Source organism: Carassius auratus, linkage group LG28B (genome assembly GCF_003368295.1).
Source record: "Carassius auratus strain Wakin linkage group LG28B, ASM336829v1, whole genome shotgun sequence".
Lineage (NCBI taxonomy): Eukaryota > Metazoa > Chordata > Actinopteri > Cypriniformes > Cyprinidae > Carassius > Carassius auratus.
The window spans coordinates 4,664,882-4,692,381 of record NC_039293.1 but is presented as its reverse complement, the minus strand read 5'-3'; the positions used below and the strand labels follow the sequence as shown (position 1 = coordinate 4,692,381).

General features: G+C 34.3%; 1 protein-coding gene across 6 annotated transcripts in view; it reads left to right on the top strand.

Annotated features, from left to right (window-relative positions):
* Positions 1-27,500, top strand: part of rbfox3b (RNA binding fox-1 homolog 3b) — a 219,293-nt gene that overhangs the window by 86,506 nt on the left and 105,287 nt on the right. For all 6 annotated transcript variants that reach the window (XM_026240301.1, XM_026240300.1, XM_026240302.1 and 3 more), the window contains one exon: positions 5,479-5,556. The gene's annotated coding sequence lies outside the window, so the exon portion shown is untranslated. The remainder of the gene's footprint in view (positions 1-5,478; positions 5,557-27,500) is intronic.

The window sequence follows — 27,500 nt, the reverse complement described above, 5'->3', positions numbered from 1 at the left end:
ATTCTGTTGATAGTTTAACTTGTGTTGAACCCAGAATGTTGTGTAACTGTCAACCGGGATAGAGGAGCAGTTTAATTTGATTTTGTTCTCTAATTAAAGTGCAGGCACATTCACGGAGGTGTTTTGTAAAACATCAGGCAAACTTATTTGGCTAAGTATTTGAAACCCACTCATTATCTGACAGAAGTTACTTCTCTACATGATATACTCTACATCTGTGTGTCTGCTTACAAATAATGTTTAAAATGAGGAGCATTTCTGTGCAATTGCTTCAAAAAGTATTTAGATTAATTGTTTAGTTTTGTGATGATGTAAATTTTGTTAAGCTTTTTCATTGCAGAAACTTTATTTCAGAAGATAGAATATATCTGACGCTGATTTGGTTCTGAACCAAAACAAACAAACAACAACAAATCACTTGTTCAGCAATGGACCCTTTGCAGTGAATGGGTGCCGTCAGGAAGAGAGTCCAAACAGCTGATAAAACATTATTATATATATTATTAAATATTACACAAGTAATCCATCCACACCTCTCCAGTCCATCAGTTAAACAGCGTTTACAAGCCAACACAAACCAGTCTGTGGGTGGATTTTGATGTAAGAGACAACCGGAGATTATTATTTCCGTTATTACGGATTATGAACTCTTATTTTAGTCGAAAGTGATAGTTTGAAGTTAAAACGTCTTGTTGGGTTTTTTTTTTTGTTTCATAGTCACATAAGCAGACAGAAATGGCAAACACAGAATGCAAGTGCTCTAATGTTTCACAGCAGTCATTAAACGCAGACACACAGCGCTTTCTGTTTATAGAACAAGCTCTCATTAAACATGAATAATTACTCTCGCGACTCAGAGAGATGCTGTGTGTGAGTTTGTACACGTGAGCATCAGCAACGCTCTCTGTCTTTTAGTTTTCACTGATTTAGAGAGCTAAAGGACTCATATGCTATGGTTTGTTTTGAATATGTAAATGAGCTCTGTTGTGATTGGATGATCTGTGTGTATTACTGTAGCTTTTATGAGCTAATCTTGTCAAGAATCGTAAATATTAATGAGTTTGGTACATACTAGGGGTGGAAGATATGTTCTTTATACTACAGTATATGTCATATAGATCAGTGTTTCACTGTAAAAATTATTATTATTTTTTTTTATTTTTTTTATTATTATTTTTTGGGGTGTCATGTACTGTAGCTCCATTTAATGTTATATAAATGTTGTGTAGCATGAGTTGCTTGGTCATATCATCATGTTATCAAGCATCAAGCCCCACTGTGATGTTTGAAAGCATCTCTGCTGCAGGAATATGCTAATATGAATATGCTAATCTTTCAGTACCTTGGTATGTCCTGACAATATCTGGTGTAGGATGAGTTCTGGGGTTATTTCAGGACACACTCATGTAGGGAAACAGGACAAGATCGATCTGTATCATAGTGAAGCCATCTGCTGGAGAAACTGAGCAACCACAGCCTGAACAACAGAGAACTAACATGGTAAAATCACTAATATTGTGAAATATTATTACAATTTCACCTAAATATTTTCTGTTTGGATGCATGTTCAACTGTAATTTATTTCTGTCATCAAAGCTGAATTTTCTTCATCATTACTCAAGTCTTCATTTTTCATTTTTTTTTTCATTTTTTACTCAAGTCTTCATTTGTATGGTTTTGCATGATCCTTCAGAAATTATTCTAATACGCTGATTTGTTGCTCAGTAAACATTTCTAATTATTATCAGTGTTGATTATTGTTGTGCTGCCTCATAATTATTTTTTTTTTTTATTTATTTTTTATTTATTTTTTTGCGGAAACTGTAAACTACTTTTTTTTTTGCTAAGTATAATTTTCAATGGAACAATCCTTTATTATTAAATCTTTCATAACACCATCACCATAATGCTCATTTATTTGTTGTATTTTTTTAGTTATAAGCTTTTATTTAAATTGTATTTTTTTATGTTTATTTTATTTTAAATTCTTAATTTATGATTGTCATTTACATTTGTGTTTTAATTTGTATGTTTAAATAATAGATGCATTTATCATGATTGTGCTTTCTTGTTTTATTTGAGTTTTTTAATTGTTCTGCTTATTATTTTTCAGTATTCTTCAAATAGAAAGTTCAAAACAGAAACATTTACATGAAATGGAAATCTTTTGTGACATTATAAATATCTTTCCTGTCATTTTTGAGCAATTCAAATCATGCATGTCAAATAAAAGTATTAATTTCTTACAATCAATCGATCAATGAATACAGACCCCAGACTTTTGAATGGTGCTGAATGGATGCCATTCTAATGTACTTTGAGAAAAAGATGACTTTACAACTGACTGACAAACACAATATAAAATAAGATAGTGCTTCTATTATGGTAGTGTCTCAGAACAATGGAGTGCTTTTTGTTAATTCCAGTGCGTGCGGATGAGGGATGTGACGCAGGTTTTGTCAGTAGATGGCGCTGCAGTCCTCCGTCTGTCTCGTGAGTGTGTGGCTTGCAGAGGTGAATACTCTTTATTTATCTTCAGTTACCTGCAGCTCAACGGCTCCCGCAGCACGACCGGCTGATGAGGACATAAACGCTGTTTTTGGAAGCGGCTCTCGAGGGGAAACACGACTCTTTTTACTAAACTGCTGAGAACAGCCCGGCCGCACTCACGTGCGTGCGTGCGCGTCCGCGCGTGCGTGAGAGAGAAACGCGTTCACACTCGTCCCGTGCACGCTCTGCTTTAGGACTCATTTAAGTGACATCATCTCTCTTTCCCTGTGTGTGTGTGTCCCATAATCCAGAAGGACCGGCAGTAATTCGATTATGTCTGTGTGTGTGTTAAATTAATATCTAAGCAGTTTTAATTAATTAAAGAATGGACAGCTCTGAAAACACCCTTCATTAAGAGATCTGTTTCTCTCAATAATAACATGCCACAAAAATGGGGACAACTCGTGGAAGATGCCGCGAAAATGTCCAGGTCATATTCAGAAAAAAATCTAATTAATATATTCATTAAACTCAACATGTATATGATAATTATTTTATTTTGTCATTTGTGCATTTTTTGCATTGACACTTTTGATGTAATTATGCATATGTATTTTAATATATTTCATAGTCATATGGTATATTTATATATCATATTATCATATGTCATATTCATATCATATTATTATTATTTTTTACCTTAAATATATTTAAAATGAAATATAAGTAATAATTAATAATTAATAATGATAATGAAATATAAGTAATAACAAATACTTGCATTATGTATGTTTTTTGTATGCATGTGTGTTTATTTTGTATATCATATTAGTTTGTTCATATATTTAAGACAATGTTAAATGTTGAATGTAAGATAATAATTGTATTTTATTACACAGTTTTGGCATTGACATTTTCAGTCAGATTTTCTCCAAATTCTCTCTCTCAAAAAAAAAATAAAATAAAAAATTGATTCGATTTGATTGATTTATCAGTTTTTTCTTTAATTTAATATTTAAGAAAATCATGTGAGAGAATTACATTCATTAATTTAATTGTATTTTTTTATTTTTTTATCATGTATGCTTTTTTTTTTTGCCTTATGGCAATAAATAAATAAATAACAAAATATTTTATACCAGATTACCACATTAACTGTAGTAGTAGTAGCTTACAAATGTATTTATTTGATTTGATTTGATGTTATTTTTGTTTGGCAGAGGTCTGTTTCTGTTAAGGTGAGAATCATGTTCACTGCAGGAGTGAATGTGAATGGCTTCAGTACCGACAGAGAGAAATACAGAGAGAGCACCTCTGTAAATCTGGATCAAGTCTGCTATATTTGATAATGTCTGGAGGTTTTCTAACAGTTTGGGGTTTATTTGTGAAGACTCGGCACTTATTGATGCTGTGATACTTGTGTTTGGTGTGTAATGCCAGAAAGTTTTGTATTAACAATCCTGGATCAGACAGAGGATTGTTCTGGTGTCAGTATGAGTCGACATTGTCTTACACACACGCTGACTGAGCAGCAGCTGATTCATTAACACTGTGTGTGTGTGTGTGTGTGTGTGTGTGTGTGGACCCAGCCGTAGACAGGATCGATGCGGTCCAGCCGTGAATCTGTCCTTCATCACAGTAATATGATTCTCATCGATGAAACACTTCTTCATAATGCCCTGCAGGGCTTCATAGTTTCACACGTCAGCTGTGTAGTTCACACATGCACTGTGATCACGTAGACTTCATTATTTTGTTTTTATATATATATTTTTTATTTTGTATTCTTATTTGATCGTTCATGGTTGTTTTATTTATTTTAATGAATTGGAATTAAGTATGCATCACATCTTGTTTATATTTTTTCACCTGTTTGACTTGGGATATTGGCATCTTCCGATGTTTCTGTTCTCTGTCTGTTTTATGAGCACTTCCTTCTCATTCCCACAATTCCTTCTGCTTGCACGAGAGCTCCTGTTTACTGCAACACAACATCTACGATTGAAATCCTATGAATATGCAATGTTATTAACATTCAATCTGAGAGCAATGAAGGTGATGAACTTCTGACCTGGTGTATCTTCTGTGTCTGTGTGTGTGTGTGTGTGTGTGTGTGTGTGTGTGGATCTCCTCTAATAACCCGCAGACAGTTACTCAGTTTGACTTTCTGAAGTAGCTGGAAGCATTTCTGCAGCTCATTTCTGGGGCATATTGTCAAGTGATGATTTCTGTATTATGCGTTTTTAATCAGTTAGAGGAAGTGTGTTTTATAGTTATTATAGACTAGTTTTGTTCAAGAAGATGGCTTTTGCACCTGACAAGATGATGTTTGCTGAGATTTTTAATGTTGTTAAATGCATACATATTCCATTAGCAGTGAGAATATGTCAGATTGTGAAGTAGCTTCGGATCGGTGCCCTTCCTCCTCTTCCTCGGTTTGTTTCGTGTGTTCAGGAGTGCAGTGACGGCTGCTCAAATAAGCAATACACAGATTAATGACTCACATTAAGGGGTTAAGAGCATGAGACGTGCACGACGACCTCACGCCAGCCTCCGTCACACCAAACATTCGTGCACAGAAATGCATTGCAAAGGGGCGCTTGAGAAAAAAATAAAAATAAAATGTAAACACTGTTTTTTTTGTGTGTGTTTAGCGTTGGTCAGGCATTAAAATAGCTTTAGTAGAGATGCATTTGAAGGATCATGTGACACTGAAGACTGGAGTAATGATGCTGAAAAATTCAACTTTACATCACAGGAATAAATCACATTTTACAACATATGAAAATAGAAAGTGGTTATTTTGATTTATAATATTATTTCACAATTTTGCTGTTTTTACTGTGTTTTTGCACAACTAAATGCAGCCTTGATGAGCAGAAGAGTCTTAAAAACAATTTTTGAGTGCAGATAATAATTAAATGCATGTGGTTTAAAGCTCATGATGTATCCCTGTTGTGTGTGTGTGTGTGTGTGTGTGTGTTTCAGGATCAGGAACGGTGTGTGTGAAGCACAGAGACCTTCTTCATAAAGCCGCTCAGTTCATGGATATTCCCCTCTGGACAGGTCAGTGAGGAGAGCAAACACTCGCATGCTTCATTTGCATGAATCTGTGCTTAGGTTTTCTGTAAGACGGATCAGCTAATATCCCGCTCGGCCCTCCGGTGTGTTCAGGCTCTCAGGGAAATGTGCCGGATCCCTCCGAAGGTTTCTGCGCATTTGAGTAATTGATGAATTGTAGTGAATATCTGGACAGGCTTCATTTTGTCGCCCTCATCGGCTGCTTAATAACTGTAAATAGGCTCCGAATCTCCCTGCTTTTCTACGCTTTAATCGGAAGTAACAAGGTTATTTTTAAATTAAGCACATTTATCAAACTACCAGGAGCTTGTTTGCAAACTTAAGTGGTTATTACTTGGCCTCAAAACCCAATTAAACTCCCCTTTTCCGCACACACTTTTTCTCACAAACACGCTTTCTGTTTCTGTTTGTTGTTGCCTTGATATTTCTATACTAGAATAAAGAAGCTTATTTTGTTTTTGCTAAGTGTTTTAATTGTGCTAACTAGGGATGTCATCATATTTAGTAGTTAATGAAATAGTTATTTATAACAAAATGATTTATATACACTTAGTTTATTAATGATAAAAAAAACAAACACTGCTTTATTTGTAGCAGTAAATTATAACATTGTATTTATTTATATGAATGTAAGTGCATGCTAATGTTCTCAATGAATTGCATGTGTTTCTCAAGTAAGCTGTCAGAACAGAAATCGATTTAAAATGCAGTAACTTTGTTTTCAATCTATTTGGGATCAAAGCAGCAGTTCCTTTGAAATCCCTGCTGTTAATTGCATTGCATTCTTATTGCATAAAGAGAGAGAGAGAGAGATTCTAGCTGCATAAACTTGATTTCAGAAAGCAGCTCTTATTGTAGCGCAGTAACATGTTGCTTTCTGTGTTTCTGCGGGAACATGTTAAGTACAAACAGCAGCAGCACATACTTGCTGTGTGTGTGTGTGTGTGTGTGAGGATTGATGGTGTTGAATATCTGTCAGCAGGCAGCAGAGCTTGATTTATATTCTTGTGTTGTATTGACTGCTGTGTTTATAAGGAAACTCTAGCATTTATTCATTAGACTGAAGCTGCCTTCACACACACATACCGAGGAAACGTGACGTTTATACAGTGGTTATGTACACTATGATTCATCCAAGAATCAGCTTTTTGTCTCATAGTTCTCCTCAATTTCTTTTCTATGTTATTTATTTATTAAAAGCATGCACTTTTTTATAACAAATATATATGTGTGTGTGTCTTTAACCTCTCTGTGTGCATGTGTGTGTAAAAGAGAAGAGGTGGAGTGGACGGAGAGCCGTGCTGACGGAGGGGTTTTTCTGTAGAGCCCATTAGAGGGCCTCGTAAATCTGCTCTCACAGCCACTGCAGCACTGAGACGTTCCCATTCGGAGGCTGAGGGCGCAGGGAAACCCCCCAGTCAGATCACTGCTGTCTGAGGAGTCCATCTTCAGCCCTGATGTGCACTCGTAATGTTTCTTGAACTAAAAACAATTCAGTTTCTAATGCTTCTTTCCCACCTTTAACTATATTAGAAATATTTAAATCTTGATACGAGGCAAATTAGCTTGAAGAAGCGTGAGATATTAAAACTTGTTTTCATAAAAATACCAAGTATTTTTAGTCTCACTGGACTGCACTAAATGAAACCAGTTCATTGCACTTAATAATGAAGAATGAGAATGAGAATAATAGATGAATATATTTTATGTTGCATGTTGTGTTATTTGAAAAATGCGTACGGTATGTGCAGCTGCTAGCTAATTCAAACGAATTAATTCTTTCTAATTTGTATGGTTTTACTCAATTTGGTTGTTTTAGCTACAAAGTGTGTTGGAGTCAGGGTTAGTATAATTGACTGAAAATGAAACCTTAAAATATATTACCTGAAGTAAAATAAACATAATCTGAAATGAAATTCAATTATGAGCTTAAACTGAATTTATTTCAGTTAGTTGCCCAAGCGACATTTTTCACTAAGCTTAATGTAATGAGTAAATGTAAAAATAAATAAAAATATGAAAACGAATCAGACATATTTAAAACAGAAAGAAATGGTAAAACATTGAATTATTATTTGAAAACATTGAATTATATTATTATTTGCTCGACTCATTCACATGTCTTTTTTTTTTACTTAAATACTCAAAGTCCAGCTGATTCTTCAAACTGTTTGGGTTTTACAAAGTAAAAAAAAATCGAAATGCAGTGCATTAAACGCATTCTCTAAAAACTAGTTTTCAAATCTCATTACGTCTCGCTTCTCAAGTAAAGTTAAGATATTTTAACTGTGGGGGAAAAAGGGAATTCGTTAAGAATGGGAAATTGATTCATTTGTTTGTTTGCAGTGTTCACTTTGCCCATGATTGAAAGGGTGTTTCTTTTGTGTGTGTTTTTTTTCAGTAAATGTTTTGCAAATGAACCTTAAAAGTAGATAATGTCCCATCCAACTCTTTCATATAAAAAGGCAAGAGTTTCACCCTTTTAAGAGAGATGTTTTGCTGTTGAGGCCTGCAGTCAGGTCACTAGATATGAGTTTCCTAATTATAACACACATGTCTGAAAGCATTGGAGGTGTTATTAAACTAGTTTAGCTGATCAGCCAGAGGCACTAGTCTTCTCCACCTCTCTGGTTGAGCGCGAGAAGATAGAGTAGCACATGTGAGGAGCTTTCTGTCACCCGGGTTCAGCTTCAGAATGAAAGTACATTCATCACGGGATCATGTTCCCAGTGATGGAGCGGTTATTGGATGTAAGTGCTCTAAATGTGACGGACGGACTTCCTGTCTGGCTCTGTGCTCCTGGCCTCTCATGCGTTCACATAGTCTTAATGAGACGCTTCAGCGGTAAGTGCATGTGCAGTTTGAGGAACAGGACTGTGACCCTACATGAGAGCAAATCTGTTCCCGAGCAAAGGTGGAGCTGTTCATTTAGTTACATAATTATATTTGACTCAACTCTTTCTGTAAATGCCTGAAAGCGCACTGGGCTCTGAAGTGTTATGCTGCAGTCCAGTGTAACTTTAGTATTTTTCAAAACGAGTGAGTTTGGATCCTAATTTGCACATTAATGTACAGTAGGCGAGAATACAGTTAGTGCATGTTGAAGGAGTCTGGATGCAGTGTTATTTCACTCATATATTACTTTTGCTTTGTTATTTTTTTATATTTTAGTTAGTTTCAGTAATTTAGTCATTTTAGTAGTTCTTTTGTTTGTTGGTGCTTGTCATGAAGGCATCATGTTCATAATGTAGTGGTATGTCTTAATACTGGTGTCCTGCCTTATTGCATATTCAGTGTGTAGGCTATGACATATCATATGCAATTTCTGATTATTAGCTACATATGTGCATGTTTCATATGGAGTAAGTGTCAATGTGTTTTATTGTTTGACAGCTGAGTTGTATGTTGTTATTCATAATTTATAGGAGAATCTAAACTTGCCGACCCCCAGCTTACAGTAGTGTGTAAATATTTATCACAGTGGTGTTGGTGTGACCGGGTTGACTCGTGGTCAGCTGTTGTTCATGTGTGAGGATCGGGGGAAGCCGTTGTGTGTCTCCAGTGTTGAGAGAGATGTTTGTATGCCTGGCACGCTCTGATAAACATGAGCGGCAGCAGTGTTCATCAGTGCTCTCTGGTCACGCTGTGCGCTGGATCATGTTCACTGTGACCCGCTACACACCGACCTCATGACCAGCCACAGACGGAGGGGACCGCTAACAAGCAGCCGGCGCACCACGTGTCTACACACACCAATGCCAACAGCTCAGCTAGTTCTGTCCTATAGAATAAAGAAAATGTAAGTGCAAAGCTAACCAAAGTCTCTTCTGCATTTATTAGATCTAACATACAGTAATATTGTGAATTATTATTACAATTTCAAATAACTATTTTTTAAATTTGAATGCATGTTAAAAAGTAATTTATTCCTGGGATGCAAAGCTGAATTTATCCTCATTACTCCATTCTTCAGTGATTCTTCAGAAATCATTCTGATATGCTGATTTGTTGCTCGAGATACATTTCTGATTATCGTCAGTGTTGTGCTGCCTCATATTTTTGTGGAAACCATACTACTTTTGTTTCAGGATTCTTTGATAAATATAAAGTTTGAAAGAACTAATAATGTAACATTATTAATGACCTTGACTGCCGCTTTTGAGAAATTTAATACATCCTTGTTGAATAGAAGTATTAAGTTCCTTCCAAAAAAAAAAAGAAAAAGAAAAAAAAAAACTTTTCTCTCTTTGAATCTACATACAATCAATAGCTAGCTTCAAACCAGTGAAACTAGTGTAAATGCTGCAGACAGATGTTTCATGTTCTCGAGAACTCACATAATCATTATCATCACATTCATTTCAAATATCGTTCACATTCACCATATTTTTTTTTATGGTGCTCAATTTTAAATTTCAGCATTTTTATCTTAATGGCGTTGGAAGCACACATCTGGCTTTCTCATTGCTGCTGCTAATGAAATCAAAACAGTATAAGCCAATCAGAATCCATTTCAGTAGAAGATGCAATATGATTGGATAATTTTAGTGCCATGCAAATTTAACTTCTTAATTGCTAACGCAGCTCTTTTAAGGAAGCAAGCAATCATTTAGCAGATTCTTTTTTCCTAAGTGACTAACTTTATAAATTAATCGACCATTTCCCTGAAAAATTTAAGCAACAAGAAATGTAATTTAAAATGTAATTGTTATTCTGATTGTAATTTACACCTCAGGTGTAAAGTCGTTCAGAAGTGAAGAATGGTCAATATTGATTTCACATTGATCGAATGCAGTTGTCATGTGTATCTCGTCAGTAAAGCCGGTTGTGTGATTAGTAGTAAGTCCCCATCACCTGCTTTCAGATGGAGCAGCATTTACTACACAGAGCTGTAGTTCACTGAAAAGATATACCAAATCACTTTCATAATCGCAGACAATTTAATTGCACAATTCTGAAATCGAAGAAATCATTCTGCGATTCTGAAAGCTGTTTGCGTAACTTGTCGGTGAACTACGGCTCTGTGTAGTAAATGCTGCTCCATCTGAGCATGAACATGAAAAGACCACATTTAATAACATGTTTTTTTCCTCCAAACTCACTTCATAACATCAGTCGAGTGTTTTAAATTAATCCTTCTGTGAGATGATGTGGCTTCTTACACAGAATAAGGCATGCAACATATTTCATAATACTCTAAGCAGTGATAAGGGTTATGTCTTCTAATTTTTATCATAATAAAAATTAGAAGACAAACTCAGATAAACCATATATTGTCGTAGACGTTTGTTTATTTGTTATTCTTTGTGATTTCATTTCAAGTAATTGTGCAGCCCTAATTTCACAGGAATTGCAGGTATTAAACTATCAAATGACAATTTTTTTTTTTTTTTTGGATGATGTCATCAAGGCCACTTGAATCTCAGCCAATGGGTGCTTCCACTGTTCATCATGTATAATATACCAATGTTTTTTTCTGGATTCTCTGTGTTAATTTGTATGTGACTAGTATTTTGTTTCTGCTATCATTAAACCTCACTCAGAACCACATTCATTAACTCTAATCTCCGCCTTTGTAGAAGGGGGAGGAGCTTGGCCTCCATAATCGGTCATCTGAAGGCAAGGCATTTTTGAATAATACCCAGAATGCAAAGCAGAGGGTTGGTGTCTCTGTAAAACACCTTAACGCACACCTCAGCGGGCGATTACTCTCTCAACGTGGGCACGACTCAAAACTCCTGAACCTTTTCGTTCTCCAATCACAGCTGATGGATTGAGCCGACAGCTGCCAGCATCTGGCTGTTAGCACACGCTCAAGCGCCGCGTTCCCAATGCCATGCTGATTAATGGCCGCTGCTCGCAGTCAACAGAGGCGGAAATTAAGCGTTTAAGTTTAAGCGTTACATTTGTCTGAAGAGCGCGAGGGGTTGAGAGGCATTTGTCCAAATCTAGCCTGGTTAAAGGTGAAAGTTCTGCACCTGTAAACATCCGTGTACAAGCTTCACTCATAGCAAAGAAGAATTTTAGATTAAATCTTTATTTTCACCTTTGCTAGGTGCTTCTCGACAGATATCAAATGGAGAGTTTTGAGAGTTTAAAGTCCCCAGTATTTCAGGAGTTTCTGTACTATACACAAATTAACCTATTTTGATATTTTAATTTAATGTATTGTAGTTGTAATTGTAATCTGTTTTCTTAATGGTGTCATAATAAGCTTAAAAAAATTGAATATTAAAATATTAAATAAGTTTTATAAAATATATTAATTTAAGTTAATAAGTATGTTGTAGGTAGAATTAAAATGGTAAATTGTAAGTACAAATAATGCAACTCATATAACTTTATGTAAAAGTTGATATTATACTTTTAATTATGTTTTGTGAATTATGGTGTCGTATAAAAATATGATATATATATATATATATATATATATATATATATATATATATATATATATATATATATATATATATATATTACATTTAATTAATTAAAATGTAATGTAATTTAATTAAATCAGACGTTTAACATTTAAAATTTAATAACTTTTCTGTAAAATACTGAGTATTTAGGTCAAAATTATTGTAACTGTACATTTATTAGCATTTTATGTTTTATATCTTATATCAAAAGATTGATATAATAGTAAAATATAACTTTATAAATATATTTCTATTTTTATAGATTTTTGTGTTTCTAAGTGTGTTACAAATGATTAATATCATGTGATTTGGCTTATATGAAAATGCACAAACCATATGTAAATGATATGTACGAAATACTGATGAGCTCAGAATATAATAATAGCTCAAATTCTCCCAAGATCAGATGATCCGAGCTGCTATTCGAATTCATTTTTATGTATGACACCTACTGACTCATTTTTAGGCCTTTGTCTCTAGAAGAAACATCTTAGAATAATGCATATGTAAACGAGTCCTGCATTGAGTCTCATGAGGTCTGGAAGAGCGAGAAAACCCTCCTCTGGGTAACTTTACTGGATTAGCTCTGGCGCTTCCATTGTGAAACGTGAGTTCCAGGGACCCTTGGGGAAACGGATACCCCGATATCACCACAGTGTCAATCCTCAGGAGCGGCTCGGGTAATTCAGTCTGTGGTTGAATGCTCGTGTGTGTCCCGTTCAGCCCGTCTGACCTTGAGCGACTGGCATGGGTCAGATCTCTGAGCCGGTGCGGTTCTGGGGTATAGGGGTTTCCGTTTGCAGCAGTAAGGGCTGCAGTGGATCCATGCCCGGGCCTTCGAACAGACTAATGGTTACAAGCGCTGGCGCGGATCCACGCACCGCCCCGCAGGCCCTGTCTGGATCAGTCGATAGCACGCAATTTAGAAAATCAGCCAAGTTTGCTAAAAGAAAGAGCTAATATCGGAAATAAAGACGGATACATAATCTGAGGCTGGGGGAGTTTTTCATGCGCAGCGGAGAGTTATTTGTTATCCGGAAGGAGTGAGTGTCGGGCGAAACGCTGGCACGTCTGAAGCGTCCACAGCGCCGCTGACCCAAGCTCCCTCTCGCTCTGATGTCGATGGAAATCTAATTGCCTGAAAAGCGATCAATGGAAAGTAAATTGGTTTCTGTGTGAAACTGAACATGTAATAAGCTCTGAGCTGCTTTAATATGTGCTGCTTTTGCATCTTGAATCGCACTGGTTTCTTCTAAATGGATTCCTGTATGTGATCATTCTCCGTCACTCTCTGATTCTCTCTCAAGCTCCATTACTCCCTCATAAAGGACAGAGTGTTTTTCTTAGAGTGCCTTCAGGTGTTTGTGGAGTCCTGGTCAGTATTTTAAGCAATATGGTTTGGGATGTTGTGTCGGTAGTTAGATAGTTACTTTAAATTAAATTATATACATTATGCAACATTTAAAAATGAAAATTTTATGCAAAGGTTTGAATAAGTGAATTTCTGAAATAAGTTAAAAGTGAAAACGTACTTAGATAAAAACCAATAAAACATGAAAATACACAAAATCTCTTGACTCTTATGTCAGTTTTTTAGAAATTGAGCAATGACCACATAAAAGTTTTATATAGAGCGACAAAAATATCCAGCTTGAATAATAAAAGATTCCATCTTGAATAATAAGATATGTGCTCATATGCAATGGTTTTTAGCACAAAAGAAATGTACATTAGTTCACCATATTACAGAAAATGTACCATATTCTCCGTCAAGCTTGTTCTGTTTTCAAATGTTTAGTGCTTTCATATAGAGTAAAACATGTTTAATTTGTTTAAGGCTTTGTCTAAAATGTTCATTTAAACTTCATAAGAAAAAATATAGTATTTTTGACCTTAAATATTCATACGTTGTGTCTTTAGGTTCTGTTTGTAACAACATGAACTCTACAGTCAAATGGGAAACACTTTACAATACGGTTAAATATTTATTAATATGTATTTAAGCTGTATTTTTTCTCCGTAGTTCAAACAGTATCTAACATGGAACTATTGTATTTGTAGTATCCATTACATTAACATTTACATTAAGGTGCATCTCAATAAATTAGAATGTTAAAGAAAAGTTCATTTATTTCAGTAATTCAACTCAAATTCTAAAACTCGTGCATTAATAAATTCAATGCACACAGACTGAAGTAGTTTTAGTCTTTGGTTCTTTTAATTGTGATGATTTTGGCTCACATTTAACAAAAACCCTCCAATTCACTATCTCAACAAATCAGAATATGGTGACACGCCAATCAGCTAATCAACTCAAAACACCTTCAATGGTTCTCTGAGCCTTTAAAATGGTCTCTCAGTTTGGTTCACTAGGCTACACAATCATGAGGAAGACTGCTGATCTGACAAAAAAGTTGTCCAGAAGACAATCACTGACATCTTTCACAAGGAGGGTAAGCCACAAACATTCATTGCCAAAGAAGCTGGGAGTTCTGTATCCAAGCATGTTAACAGAAAGTTGAGTGCTAGGAAAAAGTGTGGAAGAAAAAGATGCACAACCAACTGAGAGAACCGCAGCCTTATGAGGATTGTCAAGCAAAATTGATTTAATTGATTGATTTGAGTGAACTTCACAAGAAATGGACCGAGGCTAGGGTCAAGGCATCAAGAGACAGCACACAGACATGTCAAGAAATTTGCTGAACCACAGACAACATCAGAAGCGTCTTACCTGGGCTAAGGAGAAGAAGAACTGGACTATTACCCAGTGGTCTAAAGTCCTCTTTTCAGATTATAGCAAATGAAGCAGTGCCACAAACTGATCACCCCCATGCCATGCAGAACTGAAACAGTAATTAAAGCAAAAGGAGCCCTTACCAAGTATTGAATACATGTACAGTAAATTGAACATACTTTCCCAGAACTTTTTTTGTTGTTGTTGTTGGTCTTATGAAGTATTCTAATTTGTTAAAAATTACTGAAGGGGTTTTGTTAAATGTGAGCCAAAATCATCACAATTAAAATAACCAAAGACTTAAACTACTTTAGTCTAGGTCCATTGAATTCATTTAATACATGAGTTTCAACTTTTCCACAACATTCTAATTTATTGAGATGCACCTGTAGTCATTTAACAGACATTTAGAACTATGAAACATATGAACAGAAAGTGGCTTTCTCTAAAAGTGTAAATTGCAGCTCAATTAGACACCTAATGGCTGGTGCACATCTTTTTGAGTCGTCAGCAGGAGATTGATTTATGAGATCAAACAGAGTAATTGTTAGCCGATAATGATAGGTACCAAATAATCTGTCAATTTAACTAAAAAACCAAAAGCTAAATTTTCATTTTAACTGTACAAAGCATTGTTTGAAAGTTATTAAAAAAAAATCTTTTGGGTTTTTGGTAGAGATCAACCGATAATCGGTTTTACAGTTTTTCCTGATATTTTATAATTTTTCCATAATCAGATATCGGTTTTGTAATATCAGATCCACATCATCTTTTAGGCATTTTTTTTGAATTGCACACAAGACCGCCATAACTTTATTTAGCATAACTGCCATCAATGCACAAATGAGGTAATAAATGCTTTATATGTAGTTTAATTTGGTGATACAAATTCGAAACAGTCTCACAGTTATGTAATCTGTCAAGTTTTATCCCAAAGATGTAACTATATAAATTTAAACAATTTAGACAAGTTTACTAGTGTCAAAACATAAAACATACATAAAACAATAAATAAATATCAGTTGTGTGCAGTATTTCATTTGTGGAGCACACAAACATGCAAATAATCGGTATTCTATAACTTACTAAAAAATAATTGGTAGATCTCTAGTTCATGGTCTTGATCATTAGATTTTGTTTGACTTCGGATTTACTCGCTCCTACAAATTAGATGGATAAAGTGAGCAGCAGTTGATGATTTGTCATGTCAGTCAGATCATCAGTTCTAATGGAAATGGGCGTTTCTTGACTAGATTTATGTGTAATGTGAGCTAGACTTATGCTAGTATGATATCTGTGTCTGATCGGTGATCCGTCTGCCGTCGCCGCTTCTTTATCTCTATCTTTCTTCTTTCAAGTCATTTATCAGCTTTAGCGTACTCAGATTATTCATCAAAGGTGGTCGGTGGATCAGATTAATGGCGGCTCGCTGTCACAGGCAACGGTGGCTGTGTTTTATCTGTACGTGTCGAGCGAGAGCCTTGTAACCATCAGCGTTTGGCATCTGTCTGTCTGCGTCAGCATCATTGTTGTAGAGTAACGCTTGGCTTGCACAATCTGTGATACCATTAAACACAACATGGCAGCCGGAGCGTCGACAGATTGTTCCCATCCCATTACAGAAAGTTTCCTCCTGCAGGAGGGAGAAGATCTTTGAGATCTGACGGGTCATTTTACGGTGGCTGAGGTCAAACTATTAATGTAATCTTGGAATTTGTATTTTATTTTACACTAGTGCATTTTCATTTTAAAACTCTCAGAACTTTTACTACAGTTATGTTTATCGTTTACACTACTCTGGCATTTTCGACGCTCAAAAACGGAGACATTTTAAAAAAGCTGCAGACCCCGTTTTAATTCAAAAACGTGTAAACAAACCAAAACTGAGACTTGAAAACAATAGCATGTCTGCCCACATTCTTTCTGCGTATTCTTGATGACAGTGTAAACAATAACATTATGCTCATTGTTGTACCCAGAGATCTGTATGGGTAGATGCCCCATTCAACCACACCAAGCACACAGGCACGTCCGGAATCTAAATAATAGGGAATCTACCTATGCATATCTATGGTTGTACTTACTGCATGAGTTTTCAGCTGTGTAGTGTAGATAGATATTGTTTCTGAAATGCAGTGAAGATGCCAGTGTAGATTAGGGTCGTTTTCATTTTATAATGAAAATGTAATAATGTAAACGGGGCCTAAGCCTGAATATTATTTGTTTATGATATACATCAGTGTTGGGAAACATACATTAATGTATATTATGACAATCAAAGCTGCTAGTAATTAAACTAGAGTTTTGAATATTTAGCAACCGTGTAATACTAACAAAAATTATTATTTGCATTCAAAGGGATAGTTCACCCCAAAACTGTAATTATCTGAAAGTTAACTCACTCTCAGGCCATCCAAGATGTAGATAAGCTTTTCTTCATCAGATCTTCATTAAATGTAGCATTCCATCACTTGCTCACCAATGGATCCTCTGCAGTGAATGGGTGCCGTCAGAATGAGAGTCCAAACAGCTGGTTAAAACATCACAATAATCCACAAAAAGTTGTGTCTGTAAGAAAAAAAATTAACCATTAAGGCTTTTTTAATAACCTGGCCTCTTAAAAATATGTAACTCTGTGTATTTTTTGTGCAACACCGTTTTTTCCGTACCTTACTGCACACTTCGCCACAGTTTCAAAGAGAAATATCCATTGAGTGGTGCTTACACTTGGGTTCTGTATGTGAACCCTGGCATGTTTTATTATGTTGATATAGGTACATATTGCTGAGTTTGTATTTTGTTGCTTCAGGTATTTATTGCGGTCGGTTCAGAATTCAAATATCTGAGGACTGTCGCTAAAAGTTAATGCTCTATCATGTTGGAAATATGCCCTACACCAAACCCAACCCTAAACCTACCCAATAGTATTATCAAATGCAAAACTGATATAAAAATGTCTTTGTTGACGCAACCAAATTCCTTATATGCAGATGTGAATTATTTTTGTTGATCCGTGGTTACTCGGGATTCAAACTGGAGCTCCTTGCCTCTCAAGTCCATCTCCGTACTCCGTGAGCTACCAAACAAACCTTCCGTCTGTGAAAACCCATAAGTATTACACTGGATATGTGAGTTTATGCCATGAGACCAGGTCGTTCTTTAATGGTTTGACTTCAAACCATCTTCTGGCTAAAACTACAGGTCCATAATCCATAACACTTCCTCCTCTCACATCAAAATTTACCCTCATATTTGTTTAGAAATGTTGTGGTGCTTGATCTGTGCCAGGTTCTCACCTGATTCAGACCAGATGACTTTTTCACTGGTGAAAACAATATTATTGATAGAGGACTTATATTTTAGCCAGATGTCTTCAGTGTCACAAGATTCTTCAGAAATCATTAAAAATGTGCTGAAACATCTCTAATTATCAATGTTAAATACTGTTGTGCTGCTTCATTTTTATTGATTGATTGATTTTTTTTAAACCATGATCATTTTTTTTTTTTTTACTGGAAATATTTTGTAACATTGTAAATTACTTTGCTGTCACTTTTGATAAATTTAAAGAGTCTTTGCTGAATTAAATTATTTATTTATTTTTTATATATATATTCCTGTCCACACGTGGATTTTTCCTCCTTTCTTCAGGGAAACCGTTAATTTTTTTACTTACGCAGTTTGCTTCGCAATCATCGCTCATTTTCCGTCTCTGGAGTGACGTCAGGTGCGCGAGCAACTGAAAAGCTTCTCCCTGGTGCGTGAGCTAACAGAAGGAGTGTGTTTTTACCGCAGCTCTTAATGAGGGACGTGGTTTATCAGTGATCAACAGCTGATTTCATGTGTCAGCTGATATAAATAAGCCCAGCTCTGCTGAGAGCAGGGAAATAGAACAGACAAACACTAGTTACTGGTGACTTCAGCAGCACTGACGGAAAGCAAACTCACGTTTACAGTAACGTCAGAGTTTCAGAGCTTGTGTTGTGTGTGTTTTGGTGCTTCTCTTCTGATCGCACATTCATCACTCTGACATCGGCTACTTTCCGCCTCATGCAGAAACAGTGCAGTCAGCTCTTCCTGAGGTGGAGGTTTACCGCATGAAGATGTGTGTTTGGGCTCTTCAGAGAAGAACTGTCAGGAGATTACATGGCCATTTCTTTTGTGTTTTGGAAATAATTCAGCAAATACATAAAGAAGATCTGTAAAGTTGTAAAGACTAAGTCTCAAATTCAAAGAGATGATCTTTATCAAAGTTAAGAGTCTGCCATGCCCCCCTAAAATGGCTCGTTCTAACACGCCCCCACGTGTCTATGTCACTATGTGGGAAGATTTGCATAACACCGCCCAAATGTTCACATAAAGAAAGAAGGAGTGGTTTCAGTAACCGCAGTTACTTTTTGAAAGAAGAAGCTTGCGATTATGGAAAGATTTCTGACGAGTTCTTGCAGTGTTCGGCCAATCACAATGCACTGGGTCAGTTGGCCAATCAGAGAAGACTGCGCTCGTCTGAAGGAGGGGCTTTGTCAAAAATTACGCGTTTGAAAGAGGCGGGGCATAGAGGACCTACAATAATGTACAGTATTTGAAAAATGTGTTTATTGAACATTAAAGCATGTCAACATATTCGGTTTCACCAAATACACAAATTTATGATCCATAAAGAAGCATCATATGACCCCTTTAAGTTTGCAGTCTGTTTTAAGGAAAGTACTTGCAGCAGTTTTATTTTACTTTTATTATTATTTTATATTGAATATATATATATATATATATATATATATATATATATATATATATTAGTGCGGTCAATCGATTAAAAAAAATTAACTAATTAATCGCACAATTTTTTTAAAATTAATCGCGATTAATCGCAATTAAAAGACTGAAACATTTTGGATATGTAAATGTAAAATGTAAATAATTAATGTAAACTCAAGACAAAGAAACTATTTAAATTCAAAATATGATTGTTTATTGGAATTTTTTTTTAACTTGTAACACAGATTTTCTCATGTAAACAACATACCTGCAATAAACCATCAATATCCTCCAAATTAACTGTTGGCTTGAAAGCCATATTTATTACAGAAATAAAAACACAGGCATGTAAGTACCATTTGAATTTCAAAACAATCAATGCCAATAAAAAACAAAAATGATTTCCATGTTGAATTCTAAGTGGACTGCAAAAAAATTCCAAAGTATAGTCATTGCCAGTGCTTTAAGTGGGCCAGTACACACAGGTACTCAGTACCGCCACTTCCAAATATAGCTCTTGAGCGTACCGCCACCTCTCCGTGCGCCCAGAACGTGCTTGTAGCGTACCGGTACGCTCATTTGGACATCTGTTTTAATAGAGGTTTTAATCTTTTACTTGCACTGCCGATTTTCAGAGCGCCCTTCACAATGCAAGCTTCCTAATTCATCCCACCCAGAGCAGCAACTACATTACCCATTCACCCTTAAGTTATACAAGTGAATAGCGCATGTGTCGCTTTTCCCACTGTTAAGTGTCAACAACTCAACGTGGCCGGAGAAGGTGTGTGAAACTCGTTGTGAGTTATACTAAAGCAAAATCTTGAGTATTTATTGTCTGATAAACATTAAAAACTGTCTGCGGAGGTTGAGTCGTCCTGCAGCCCCCGCTGGCTGCTCATTGGCTGCAGCATCTTTTTTCTAAGTTCTAAAAAATACCGTAGCGGCTAGGCACAAATTTAGGTATTCATTTATCTAATTAATCTATAGCCTATGCACAAAGACAATATGATCTTTTTATCCCCTTTTTGTTTTAAAGCTTGATGAAGAGAGAGAGCGCAAGTTGCTGCAGCTGCGAGGAGGACAGTGATGCACGCGCACAGGAGTGATTGACAGTTCGCGGCACTGTGTACAAAAAATACTCCGCTACACAATTATTTCGTTATTTTCGTTTAAGCTTATTAACGTTAGCGTTACAGAAAGGTCTGATTTACGCACTGTTACAGTCATTGTTTTTTTTTTTTTTTTTTTTAAACAATGACATTTGAGTTCATGATTTTAATGTTGCTGTTTCTTGTGGCAGACTGAAGAGTAATCCGGCAGAGTTTTTATACTGAAACTTTCCGTCTAAAAGTCCTTCCTTGGTCTTATCCATATTTCTTTGCACGTTGAACACACATAGGCCACAACTGGAAATAAAAAAAACTGCAACCGCGTTAATTGCGTTATTTTTTTTTAACGCGTTAAATATTTCAAATTAATCGAATGCGTTGACGCGCTAATTTTGACAGCACTAATATATATATATATATATATATATATATATATTGTTTGTTTGGTTATATATTTTGAATGTATATCTCAAGTATAAATATTATTTTCTATTCTATTGTATTCAATTTTATTCTATTAGTTTTATCTTTGACTTCACCTGTATCTTTGTTTTGGTCTTTTGATGTACTGTGTGTGTGTGTATATATATATATAGTGCAATTAATTAATTCTAATTTAAACAAACATTGTTTAATTCTGAAATGCATACTTCGAAGATACTTTTTGAATAATAATTCAGAGTACATTTTTGATTTTGTTATGCATTACTTTTTTAATATTTAACATTTTTCAAGTAATGGAGTTGGTTTAGAACTGATTTGATTTTGCTGTGAGAATCATGAAATCTCACTCGTATTGTTGTTGACTACAGACGTTTTGCTATGACAAACCTTCAGACCTGTTTAACTTGCACACTAATCATCTCTCTCTCTGTGTGTATGTGTGTGTGTGTGTGTGTGTGTATGAGCATGTTAAAGCTCAGCTGTTTTCTAGTGTTTTCTCTAAATTAATCAGACAGAGTGATTGAATAGCATCTGCTGCAAACGTCAAACACGACTGCAGCACGATCGGAGCGATGGCATGTCAGCTCATTCCAGCGTGTGTGTGTGTGTGTGTGTGTGTTATCGATTCACCCTTGTGACTGTTTCATGTGCTGTTCTGTTTTTATTAAGCTGATTTATCATGTGTGAAACGTGTCATTTAGCTTTTCTTCAACATTGTCCACCCATCAAACTGTTTTTTTTATATATTTTTTTTATATTGTATCTTTGAGATTTGTTTTTCTTTTTAGGTTAATAAACCTTTAACTTTTAGATGACCTTGGTTGTGATCATCTAATGTCAAGTGTCAAATATATATATATATATATATATATATATATATATATATATATATATATATATATTTTTTTTTATAGTATATCCCTTGATATTATTCTTTACCTCGTCTTTATGTATGTTCTATCTTGTCTTGATTTTTATTTTTAATTGTTTTGCTTTGCTTTCACTATACATATACCTGAAACACTTTAAATACTGTTTGCATCTCATTCATTTTATTTTATTTTTGTCTTTGGATATGTTTTGTTTAATTTCATTTCGAATATACCTGAAAATAATTTATTGTTTAAGAAAGTTTTCTTCATTATTTAGTTCAGAAATACTTCAAAGCCACTGAATAGTTTTCACCCTTCAAACAGGTAAACAGTTTTTGACACTGTATCTTTAAGACTTATAACTATATGTTACTGTACCTTTAATGATTTTGTGTTACTGTCCCTTTAAAACGTTTGTGCAGATGACTTCTGTTGTGATTGTCTGATGTCTGTGTCAAAACATCAAGATGGTTTAGTGTCGATGAACCAGAGAGGATCTTTTGAGTTGATATGTACAGTACGTCACATCAAACATGTTTAATTTCAAACCACAGTGAGGAAAATCCCTTCAGCACTGTTTAATGGTGTGTTAATGTATGTAAAGCAGTATTGAGCAGCTGTTGTTTGACTGTTCAGGGCTGTAAAGATCTCAGTATTGGCTGACTACAGCGAGACGCATAAAAAAAGTGTCTATTGAGTGAGTTTGTCAGTGTCTTTAAAGTTAAGATCCCTTCTAGGCAATAACTGGTGGCTTTCTCTTTGTGCAAAGAGCCAAAGTTTATGTCTCTTACCACCAAAATGACTGGTATCAGCAGATTTTAGGAAAAACGTTTGACGTGAGCACAGACAGCATTCAACATCCTGACTGCATGACAAGACAAATTATTTTAGGTTTTTAAAATGTTGTTGTTTTTAATACTATACCTTATTACTTTATTATTTATTTATTTATTTATTGTTTACTTTATATTACTTTTTAATTTATTTATTGTTTTATTAAATTTTTTTGGGTTTATCTCATTTTAAATGTATTAATTCTTGTTTATTTCTTTCAAAGATTTCTCATTTTCTATAATTTAAGCTGAAGAACTAAAATAACTAAAATCTAAAACTTTTAAAACTTATTCAAACTACGTATTTTAAAATGACTTATTATGAACCAAAACAAGCACACACACACACACACACACACACACACAGATATATATATATATATATATATATATATATATATATATATATATATATATATATATTAACTGATATTATTTACTAAAATAACTAAACAACTAATACACTAAAACAAAAAACTGAAACTTAGTACAAACTATAAAGTAATTTAAAAAATATCAAAAATAAAAGACAGAATGCACAACTAAATTATTAAAACTGTAATTAAAATTACATATAACAAAAAATGAATTACAAATATTAGCAAAACTATAAGTAGCCTACATTAGTATAAACTATAGTAGAATAACAATACTAAAATAGCACAACATGTCCTATAAAGCGGATGTGTAAGTGTGTGTAATTTATAGGGAACAAAATTAATATTGACTTGAGTATAAACAAGCTCTCAGTAAACATGGAAGAAAGCCCTTCAGGTTCATCTGTGCTCTTTCTTCTTCAGATGTGGAGCTGAAGTTGGTGTCGTTCCCGTCCTGATTTCTCCTTCAAAAGTTAGTTGTTTATGAATGAGTATTTGTGTTCTCCGCTCACGCCGGTTCCCTCTTCACTTCCTGTGCGTAATGAGGCGCTGTGCGCTAAATGTAAATAAATGTAAATCGGCGGCAGCGCTGACATGACAGATGACTGGGTGCCGCGGCTGCGATGGCCGTCCCGCGGGCAGATGGCTTTTGATTTACTGTTAGCTGTCTGCGTACCTCCAGCATGAATCAGCCGTGATTTATGACGCCGCACTCACAAATACAGCTCCAGAAAATCACTCATCAGCTTCAGATCAACAATGAGCATGAACTTCAGTTTGATTACTTCTTGAAGAGCCGCACGCGATTAAAGCCCATGCGGAGCGATAAGAGACGGAGATCCCGCTTCTCTAGATCACAGCGTTTGTCTCCAGCTCTGATTTGATGCTCTACCAGAGACACTTCAAGTTACTACTTGCTTTTATACTTGTCATTTAAAAAAAAAGTTTATATCTGTTAATAGGGTCTAAATTAAAATTAAATAAAAAAATAAATGTATGCATTTAGCAGTCGCGACTTACAGTGCATTCTGGCTATCGTTTTTAACTTATCATGTGTTCACAGGAGTCGAACCCACAACCTTGCGCTTGATAGCGCAGTGCTAATTGAGCTACAGCGACACTAAAAGAGGGTCTAATGTTTAACTACAGCCTCTAATGTTTTTTTATTTTTTATTTTTTTTTGTAAATCAATTTGGTGATACTGTACATTACTTTTGAAAAGTTTACAGTCAGGTTTTTGAAGGAAGTCACTTCTCACCAATGTTGTGTTTATTTAATAAAATACAGAAATACAGTAAAATACAAAAATAATACAGTAAAGACAGCAATACTGTGAAGTGTTAATACAGTTTAAAATATCGTCTTTATAATTCATTTGCATTATTTTTTTTTTAAATATAACTGTATGTCTGAAACTTTTTTTTATTTAACCATAGGAACTCTTTATTTTATTTTATTATTCAAAAATATTTTTATTCATCTGTGTTTTTGTTGTATTGTTGTCAGTAGTTGTTTTATTTTTTCATTTACTTTTTTTATTTATTTTGTATTTTTTTGTTATATTAGATAGATAGCAATATAGATAGATAGATAGATAGATAGATAGATAGATAGATAGATAGATAGATAGATAGATAGATAGATACATGAATCACTTTATTTGTTGCTTTATCTGTATTTTTTTTAATCTCATATATATATATATATATATATATATATATATATATATATATATATATATATATATATATATATATATATATATATATATACCCATAAATATAACATAACATAACATAAAAACCCATAAATAATTTTAAAATAATTGAATAATTTATTAGTTTTCTTTGGTTCAGTTAGCACTTCAGTTGTGTCAGACTCATAAATAAGCTCTATGTACAGATTGAGATGTTACACTCAGAACAGGAGTGACACTGTATTCATCTGCAGTGTGAACGTGACTAAAGTGAGGTGTGACTTGTTACTTTAATGATTACATTTCGGCTCAGACTGTCAGCGCTTGGCTTCATCTGTCTATTAGACAAGAGGAAGTGTTTAATGATGGAATCCACAGGCCATTACTATAATGAATAGAAAACCAGTTCATTTCTCTGTCAATAAAACTGGTTACTAGACACAGTCTCCTGGTCTTTGAGCCTCTCAGTCTGACGCAGAGGTTAAAGGTCAGAGCTCTTGTGTCGTCTGAAATCCATAGAAATGCTGTGATCTGATGACGTATATGAATCAGATTCCTGCTCAGACGACAGTGATTTGAGTGTTAGCGTATGACTTGAGTATTGATCAGTCACTGAATGTGAATGTATTTGGTCATGTGTTCATTTGCTGAACGTTGTGACTCTGTATAGCGGCTGTTTGAGTGTCAGTCAGTCTGAAATCAACCATATTAAAAATGATGTTTGTATTTCAATTCATATCTTAATAAATTAATATTAAAAAAGCAAATTTGGACCGTTCCCAGCCATTTTCAAAAACATCTAAAGACGCATCTTTTTCGCCAGCTCCTGACCAGTTAATACTAGCACTTACCTATTCTATTCTATTCTATTCTATTCTATTCTATTCTATTCTATTCTATTCTATTTGTTTCTATTCTATTCTATTCGTTTTGGTCTAATCTTGGACTTGTCAAAGCACTGTTGCTCTCTTTGTTGTTTGAGATTAAATGCATATTTCAATTCAATTTCAGTTTGTTTATAAAGCACAACTACTACTGTACAAAATAAAGAACCATGAACAGAACTGGGACAAGGTCACAAATGAAACTGCATGACATAAGGCAAAACAAAAACAAATCAGGATTCATTTACGAGATCAATTAAAATGATTTCCGTAGGTAGACTACAGTGATCAACCCTAGACTTGAGTCTGTTTCACTAAACCTAAGATCTCCTGCCGACTGGGGGTCTATACAGATCAGAGAGGTATGAGGGTGCTAAACCCTAAAAGACTTCAAAACTAATAAGAGAAATCCTGTAGAGCACAGGTAAGCAATATAAAGCCTGAAGGACAGGGGTCATGTGCTCCTGTCAGGAAGATCCCTAAATAAATCCAGTAAAAGTACAATAATCAAATTTAAATATAAAAGCAAATATGGTTTAAAAATACATTTAATATGGTGTACTGTTAAATTAATATTAATGTTCAAATTAATTAACAAATATGGTATATGGGTAATATTAATGAAATATTTAAAATAAGTTGATATCGATAAATGAATGTTAATACAATAATATGGATTGTAATACAAATTGATATGGCTTATTTTAAGTTAATATTACTAGATTATTTTGAAACATAAATATGATTTTATAATAAATTAATTTATATTAAAAAAGTCCAATAATAATACATTATTATGCTGTAAGGTTACATTAATTTGAATTAATAAATAATTAAATGATTAACTAACCACAACTTTTTTTTAAAACAACTAATATTAATAAAGTATTATATTTTATGTTTAAGTTAATATTATTAAATCATTTTTAATACATAAACATGATTTATGATAATTTGTTAATGTCAAATAATTAATTTTAATAAAAAACATTTTTTTCATCTGCATTTGTTTTTGTTTTCAAATATATACCTGAAACTTTTTTCCTTTTTTTATAGCAGATAATGAATATTAATAAACGAATATGATTTATAATTAAATTACTAAATATGAATTAATTTATATGGTTTATGGTTAAGCTAATATTTTCTAAATTATATTAATAAATGACACTATTAATGAATTAATATTTTAAATAATATTAATAAAATATGGTCAATGGTATAACTAAATGAATTTTAATACTTGGATATGGTTTTTAATTATTAATATTAATATACTTGAATCTAAAAATAAAATAAAGTAAGAAACCAATATTAATGTTTTCTAATCAATTTAATTTAATCTCTGGAGAAATAATTATGCCAGTCAAGGATTTACACATTGGTGTGGGAAACCAGCAGCAACATTGCTAATTCACTAGGTCATTAATATATTTCAATAAGATTGTCATATGTTCATTTGCTGATAGTTGATGACTGTTTTAGAGTGAATAATATCTGATCACAGACAAACTCAAAGAGAACACAAAACCCCTCTGTCTGTCTGTTAGCGTGGATGTTAGCACGTGACACGGATCTGATTTCACACTCTGTCAGGAACCATCAGCCTCTCACAGCAGATCATCTGTCTGCAGTACTGCCTTCTGATTGGTCGACAGTCAGGAAAGAGTGTATAATGACATCAAACCCCAAAGAGTAACAGAAAAGAGAAGCAGTGAGGACGTGAATGATCCTCCTCTCTCTCTCTTTATATAGATCCACAGCATCACATCAGCTTTATTAATCAGACTGGACTCGTGT